The following is an 8,960-nucleotide window of genomic DNA, read 5'->3' on the forward strand; positions in this document are numbered from 1 at the left end:
GTCTATTACACAGGGGTACAAGACATTTCACTTAAATCTCAACATAGAATCACAGAATCATAGAATCGTAGAACCACTAGGTTGGAAGGGACCCACTGGGTCATCGAGTCCAACCATTCCTAACACTCCCTAAACCATATCCCCCACCATCTCGTCCACCCATCCCTTAAACACCTCCAGGGATGGGGACTCAACCACCTCCCTGGGCAGCCTCTGCCAGTGCCCAATGACCCCTTCTGTGAAAAAAATTTTTCTGATATCAAGTCTCAACCTCCCCTGGTGGAGCTTGAGGCCATTCTCCCTTGTCCTGTCCTCTGTCACTTGGGAGAAGAGGCCAGCACCCTCCTCTCCACAACCTCCTTTCAGGTAGTTGTAGAGAGCAATAAGGTCTCCCCTCAGCCTCCTCTTCTCCAGGCTAAACAACCCCAGCTCTCTCAGCTGCTCCTCATAAGACTTGTTCTCCAGCCCCCTCACCAGCTTTGTTGCTCTTCTCTGGACACACTCCAGAGCCTCAACATCCTTCTTGTGGTGAGGGGCCCAGAACTGAACACAGTACTCAAGGTGCAGTCTCACCAGTGCCGAGTACAGAGGGACAATAACCTCCCTGGACCTGCTGGTCTCACCGTTTCTGATACAAGCCAAGATGCCATTGGACTTCTTGGCCACCTGGGCACACTGCTGGCTCATGTCCATTCGGCTGTCAACCAACACCTCCAGGTCCTTCTCCTCCAGGCAGCTTTCTATGCAGACTTCTCCTAGTCTGCATAGAACTGCACTGCATAGGGTTGTTGTGCCCCAAATGCAGGACCCATCATTTGGCCTTGTTGAACCTCATGCCATTGGTCTCAGCCCAGCAGTCCAGCCTGTTAAGATCCTTTTGCAGAGCCTCCCTACCCTCCAGCAGATCCACACTTCTACCCAGCTTAGTGTCATCTGCAGACTTGCTAAGGGTGCACTCAATGCCTTCATCCAGGTCATTGATAAAGACATTGAACAGGGCTGGACCCAGTACCGAGCTCCAGGGAACCCCACTTGTAACTGGTCTCCAGCTGGAGTTAACTCCATTTACCACCACTCTCTGGGCCCGGCCATCCAACCAGTTTTCAACCCAGGAGAGTGTGCACCCATCCAGTCTAGAGGCAGACAGTTTCTGAAGCAGAATGTTGTGAGAAACTGTGTCAAAGGCTTTACCAAAGTCCAAGAAGACTACATCCACAGCCTTTCTCTCATCCAGTAGTCAAGTCACTTTGTCATAGAAGGCGATCAGGTTAGTTTGGCAGAACCTGCCTTTCATGAACCCATGCTGACTGAGCCTGATCACTGGTTCTCTTGCATGTGCTTCATGATAGCACTCAAGATTACCTGTTCCATGACTTTCCCCGGCACTGAGGTCAGACTGACAGGCCTGTAGTTCCCTGGATCCTCCCTGCAGCCCTTCTTGTAGATGGACACAACATTAGCCAGCCTCCAGTCCATTGGAACTTCCCCAGTGAGCCAGGACCGCTGGAAGATGATGGAAAGGGGTTTGGAAAGCACATCCGCCAGCTCCTTTAATACTCTTGGGCGGACCCCATCCGGCCCCATAGACTTGTGGGTGTCTAGCTGGGCAAGCAAGTCTCTAAGTGCCTCCTCTTGGATCATGGGAGTCTCATTCTGCTCCTCTAACTCCTGGGTTTGTACACAGAAGGAATAACTTCCCTTACTATTAAAGACTGAGGCAAAGAAGGCATTAAGTACCTCAGCCTTGTCTTCATCCCTTGTCACTGTTGTTCCTTCTGCATCCAATAGGGGCAGAACATTCTCCCTAGTCCTCCTTTTCTTGTTAATGTATTTGTAGAAAGATTTTTTTCTTATGTTTCACAGACTTAGTCAGTTTGATTTCTAGTTGGGCCTTAGCCCTCCTGACTTTTTCCCTGCACGATCTCACTTCCTCCCTGTAGTCTACCCAAGACACCTGTCCCTTCTTCCAAAGCTCATAGACATTCCTCTTCTTTTTGATGTCTCTCAAGATGTCCCTACTCAACCAAGCTGTTTTTTTCCCCCACTGGCTCCTTTTCCGGAACACAGGGATGGCTTGCTCCTGACCTGCTAGGATTTCATTTTTGAAGAGCACCCAACACTCGTGGGCTCCCTTGCCCTTAAGGACTGTCTCCTATGAGACTTTGATAACCAGCCTTCTGAACAGTCCAAAGTCTGCCCCCCTGGAAGTTTAATGTGACTGTTTGGCTAATCCTCTTCTTCATCTCACTCAGAACTGAACCCTATCATCTCATGATGGCTTTGTCCCTGGTGTCCTCCAGTCATCACATCCCCCACAAGACCTCCTCTGTTCACAAACAGCAGGTCTGGGAGGGCACCCTCCCTTGTTGGCTCACTCATCAGTTGCGTGAGGAAGCTGTCTTCCACACACTCCAGAAACCTCCTAGACTGCTTCCTTTCTGCTGTATTGTACTTCCAGCAGATATCAGGAAGATTGAAGTCTCCCACGAGGACAAGAGGTAGCGGTCTAGAGACTATCCCCAGCTATTTATAGAAGAGCTCATCAGCTGCTTCTTCTCGGTTCAGTGGTCTGTAGCAGACTCCCATCACAATATCTGCCTTCTTGTGGGCTCCTCTGATTTTAACCCACAGGCACTCAGTCCCTTCCTCACTGTAATTGAGCTCTAGGGTATCAAAGCACTCTCTAACATAGAGGGCTACACCACCTCCTCTCCTACCCTTCCTGTCCCGCCTGAAGAGTTTATACCCCCTCATGGCTGCACTCCAGTTATACGAGTTGTCCCACCACTTTTCCATGATGGCAACGACATCGTAGTCACCATGCCCTACAGCACCTTCCAACTCCTCCTTCTTATTGCCCATGCTGCGTGCATTGGTATAAATACACTTCAGCTGGGCTGGTGAACCTTCAGCCCTCATAAAGGGAACAGAGTTCATTCCCAATTGACTGGTCTTTGGAATAAAAAACTCCACAGTGCCAGTTTCATCCTTACTGTCCCCAGGTATAATCGCCCCCACTTGCTTTGACGTGATGTACTGGCGGTCCTCTCCAACACACCATCTCTCAGTTACTGGAGTCCCACTTCCAGGCTCACTCCTGACTAGCCTGGTCTTGTCCCGCTCCCCCTTCACACCTAGTTTAAAGCTCTATTTAGGAGCCTGGCTAGATTTTTACTAAGGACTTTAGTCCCCCTTGGAGACAAGCCTGTCTCATCCCTAGTAAGAAAGCCTGGGGGTGAGTGGGTTACCCCATGATCAAAGAATCCAAAGCCTTTCTCCTCACACCAGGCTCAGAGCCAGGCATTAATCAACTGTTTCTCTTTGACCTCCTGCTTCTCATTCCTTAGCAATGGAATGGAGCTAAACACTACTTGTGCCCCAGAGCCCTCCAATGTTCCCCCTAGAGTCCTAAAGTCTCTCTCGATGGCTTTCAGCTTTCTGCTGTAAGTCATCATTGCCTGTTTGAAATAGTACTAGAGGGTAGTAATCTGTCTCTTTCACCAAGGAAGGTAGTTTTCTAGTAACATCCTTCACTGATAACCCCCGGTAAGCAGCAGACCTCCCTGTGGAGCAGGTCCGGTCTGCAGATGAGTCCCTCCGTCCCTTTTAGAAGGGAATTCCCTAAGATGATCACTCTCCTCTTCTTATTTACTGAGGATGTTTTTATGGTCATTGGAGGATGGCGCAGCCTAGGGAATGTTTCTAGGCTGTGGGAGCCATCTTCTTCATCCTTAGGGATGGGTTCCACCTGCAGTGCTTCATATTTATTCCTCAAGGGAACCTGGGGGTTTGTTGTCTCCGTGAGGGGAGCAGATTTCCTGTGCCGGGCAGGATCTTGCTGCCATTCCTTATCTCTTGTTCTCCCAACCTTACAGTTTGCAGGTGGGAATTGCTCAGCTGTACAAACTCCAGCAGCCTGCTGAGTTTGTGAGAGGGCGCTGCTCCATTTTAAAATTTTTATTTTAAAGTGAAACCAGTTGGACAAGTAACAGTGAAACTGACTATTTTCCTTACATATACGCCAGGTACAGTTTGGCTTTGAGGCAGCGTGAGATTTTCTGACTCCTCATAATGCTTCCCAGTAGGAGACAAAAAGGTGATTCAGTCTGCTTTTTCATGCCAGGGCATTTCTACCCAGGGAAGAGCATTAGGGTGCTTCTGGCCCCAGTCAATCATTTCACTCCTGGTTCACTGAGCAGTTTTCAGATGGCAGGTTCTTCATAGAATCATAGAATAGTTTAGTTTGGAAGGGACCTTAAAGATCATCTAGTTCCGCCCCCTCTGCCATGGGCAGGGACACCTCCCACTGGATCAGGCTGCCCATGGCCCCATCCAACCTGGCCTTGAACACCTCCAGGGATGGGGCAGCCACAGCTTCCCTGGGCAACCTGTTCCAGTGCCTCACCACTCTCACGGTGAAGAAATTCCTCCTTATGTCTAGTCTAAATCTGCCCCTCTCTGGTTTATACCCATTGCCCCTTGTCCTATCACTACAAACCTTGGTAAAAAGTCCCTCCCCAGCTTTCTTGTAGCCCCCTTCAGGTACTGGGGTGCAGTGTAGTGTTGCTCATGTATTTAACATGTAGATACATTTCTTGATAACTTCGGAGCTTTTGCCAGACTTCTCAAAATTCAAGGTAAGGCTGTTGAATTTCCCAGCCTTTATATGTCATCAAAACTTTCTAAGAGAAGGAGAGCAGTTTAAACTCGTCTTCACTTTATATTTCTCCGACGAAGACCCTCACAGAAGACACTGCATCAGGAGAAGGTGGTAAGGTGTTTACCTCTTGGAGCAGAGGAAAAAGTGAGAAGGCTCACTACTGCAACTCCAGCAGCTTCCTGAGATCCAGGTAAAGATTAAGCCCCGAGGTGCCTTTTATACCAGCCCCAGCCTCCTGCTTCAGCATGTGCCTTCTCACAGCGGCACTCGGAATCACCCCAGCCCCTCCTCACCCTCTGGTAGGTCCACTCCCTCCATCAGAGCTACTCCCACACATCAGCTAGTACTAGCCTCTCTCTCTCCCTCTACCCGTGTCTCGCAAGTCATCCTCCTTCACGCTTACCTCTTCAGACCACGATCTATCATATGGCTTTTATTTAATTTGAAATAGGCTGGAGGGTAGAACATCTTTGAGACTGTCTCAGCCACTTTTTTTCCTCATAAATTTCACTATATTCTATACTCTATATACTCACTGCTATATTTGCTCCTCTAGTAAGTTGAGGAAAGTAGTAATATTTTAAGAGGAAGGAAGTAAGGGCTGGAATGAAGTGAAACACAGGCTCACTAAGTTCAGCACTTAAGGCTGGCTTTATGAAGAACTGTGTGTTCATGAGGACTGGCAATGTTCCTGAGTGATGGCGCAGTGACAGGACACGTGCTGTGCAGATCTGAAATCCACTGTGGGAGGCATCCGTCGCTGTACACATGCCCAGATCTAATGCACCCTGCTGTTGTCTAATGAATCATCCCATCTTGTGAATCCAGCATGACAATCACTTTTCAAATGAACTTGGTGAACTGCATCTGCATGTATAAACAGTTTTGGATTAATCAAAATGACATTATTTGATGACTAACCAATGTCTAATTAAAACATCATTATCAATCTTGGTCATTCTCAGGAGAGACAAACCTAGTACATTTATGAGCAACACAGAGGCTAAGCTGTAGTAGGGCAGAGGGCCATCTCATGGTTCTGGTGTCGGCATGAAGGGAAGTCCCTGGGAGGGAGGCTTCATCTGTTCTGGCACCAACAGAACTGAGGTGAGGAAATTTTAATGTGCTCTGTAGCAAATATTCACCAAGGGAAAATCCAGTTGTTGAAATTAGAATGAAATGGAACAATATTCCATAAAATAAAATTTCATATTTTCCTTACTATAGTGTAAATGCAATAATATGTACTCAGTGGCAGTTTAGTTTACATATTGCTTCATAATATTTCATGTTTACTAAGTCCATTTCATGATGAAAAAAGATTTTTAATTTCTGAAGAAGTGGTGAAAAAAAATGCAGACACCACAGGCTGAAGGAGTTCATTGAATAAGACAGGAGCTTTGAACACGAAATCATAGATGTAACTGCAGGTGTCAGTGCCTTGAGGGAAATTAGACATACTTCCTTCCAAAACTCTAATATTCTGCCTGTGGATAAACCCTGTACTATGGCTAGCACTTCATAAACTTTATGTTAGCATATGTTTAAACTTCTGTAACAATAATCTGAGTAATGTTAGGGATAGTATAAATTTTTAGAAAATATATGCCTTTTTTACTCATATTATTGCTTAATTTCATATTTTTGGGGGAAACTCCGGTGAAACCTCTTTCCTTCTTTCAACTAAAACTCCCCTGTCACACGTTTGCCGTACTTCATTGTTGCAACCACCTAACCATTATGAATGTCAATTCATGATGGCATAGACTTACTGGCATGCTGATCATGAATACAGACTTTTATTTATAACGATGAATATTGCAATGTTGCTATACTACTACCCAGCAGAATAGTTGCCAAAAGAACAATTTAAAGATTTTTCAGGTATCCTCTTGAGAGTAATAGGAATGCCACAGTATTCCTGTTCCAGTGAGACAGGATCAAATCTGTAGATACGAAGTGTGGCCTGTGTTTTCACCCAAAATTAGATTATCTGAAGTAAAGCTGAAACAAATAAAGAAACCCCCAAATAACCCTCCTCTTTGCAAACAAAGCCAATCCAGACTCAGTACCTTACACTTACCTATTGATCACACAACCTGCTCAGAAGTTGCTTCATAAATACTATCTCCTACTGATTTATTTCTGTCCTAACGGACGATAATTCTTGAACGACCACTGACAGCTCATGTCCATGGCTATATTTTGAGTTAATAGTGACAATGGATATGAACACTGCTATTTTTGAATTAAACTGGATTTTTTTTTTGTGCTTGTACCATGATATGGCAAATAGAAAGGACTGACAAACCAGCTCTGTACCATTTATACTTTTAGCTTTCTCTATCATATCTCAACTTTTGCCTTTCATTTCTTAAAAAAACCTATTTCCTGATAAGAAAATCTTTTCATCCTTTATTAAACACTGTTTTACCTATGAACTGCCAAATTTGTGCTGCATCTCTTTTTAATCATGATAAATAACTGAGTGTACAGGCACCTGGATAAATGAGAAATGGCAGTCCAGAGCTTTGTAATTGCCTCCTGCGCAGTTAATAGTGCCATGGGTCCCACTGCTCTCATCTCACATAATTCTTTGCCATGCAGGGCACTGTAATTAAAATAAAATTCCCCCAGTTATCACTTAGGAGCTCTTTGTTACTACAGAGTGGGAGAGAAAACTGAATAGACTGTGAAGAGGAACCAATGCTTACTACAGCGGCATTTGCTTCCCGCCTCCTGGCTGGAGGGGATTTATAGCATGAATTTCATGTTTAAAATAATTCTGCTCTGGGAGTGAACTAAGGTACTTTACCTCCCAAATCAGTGGTGAGCTATTTTCTTCCTGTACAACAGATACTTGCCACAGCTTGCAGGCAGATGGTAGAGAAATGAAATGAATCCCACTTGCTTTATGATAGACAACTGAAAGGTAAAAAAAGTGATTAAAAAAAGTTGGTTTTGTTAAAAGTGTATATGGCTTCACGGTAAAGACTTGAGGTGCTGCCTTCGGAAAACCAAAATGGTTAGTTAGATTTTCTTTACTTAGCACAATGATGTAGGTACCCTGTTCCAGAATACAGACCCAGGCTCAAGTTAGGTAAGACTGGACATCTGAGGTGTTCATGGAAAGGTATGAGATCCAAATTACTCCTCTCTTTCTCTCCACTGACAGCAAAGGGAGATTAGGATGATTGTAGTGCTGTGTTAGGAGTTGTGTTGGTGGGCTGGACACATCTGGGTATTCATAGGGCAATATTTTTGTGGAACTTGACATAACTACAGAACAATGAATTGACTTCCTTGGCTGGGCTTTACTTTTTTTTCCTCCCCTCACCTGTGGGGAATTGTGAAACCAGTGCTGAACTGGATCTTATACATTCTTTGCTCACTTTTCCCATTAGCTATCTCATTTCTGTGTGTTTCCAGAAGTCAACAGGATGAACTTAAGACTTGTAAAGCAAGAGAAGAGATAAAAAAGTGCTCAAAGTTTTCATTACTCTTCTTTCTGCTGGCTCCTGTATGGAGATAAGGTGCTTGATTCAGCCTTAGCTATATTTTAAATCAGCTCTAGTGACTGTTAGTCAGCATTCATTGGTTTGTGTCTTGGCTCTTCTAGTTCATAGTGCTATAATTTTTCCTCAGCTTGATAGCTACATTTAGTTTGTCTGTCATTGAAAATCCTTAGAGAAAATTCAAGATTTCTGTCCATTTTCTGTGGTTTTCCACTTTTAATTCCTTTTGATCCCTGAAAGATTCTGGTTTAAATAAAGCTAAATTCTCTGACTCCTATATACTAATTAGAATGTATAGAACACTAAAGTTCTTGAAATTATCTTAATAAATAATGTTTTAGTCTGTCTGCTGTGGTTTAACTCCAATTGGCAGCTAAGCTCCACACAGGCTTTCACTCAGTCCCTTGCAGTGGCGTGGAGGAGAGAGTTAGTAGGGCAAGAGTGAGAAAACCTGTGATTAAGACAGTTAACTAAGTAAAGCAAAAAGCTGCACGCAAGGAATCTCTGCATTCCCAAGGAAGACAGATGCCATAGCTCCGAATGTCTCCCTTTCCTCCTCCTGTCCCCAGCTTTTATTGCTGAGCATGACATCACACAGTATGGGATACTAATGAATTGACTTCCTTGGCTTCCCTTTGGTCAGCTGGGGTCAGCTGTTCTGGCTGTGTCCCCTCCCAGCTTCTTGCGCACCCCCAACCCACTCACTGTTAGAGTGGCACGAGAAGCAGAAAAGGCCCTGATACTGTGCAAGCATTGCTCAGCAATAACTAAAACATCTCTGTGTT

Source organism: Cuculus canorus, chromosome 2 (assembly GCF_017976375.1).
Source record: "Cuculus canorus isolate bCucCan1 chromosome 2, bCucCan1.pri, whole genome shotgun sequence".
Classification (NCBI taxonomy): domain Eukaryota; kingdom Metazoa; phylum Chordata; class Aves; order Cuculiformes; family Cuculidae; genus Cuculus; species Cuculus canorus.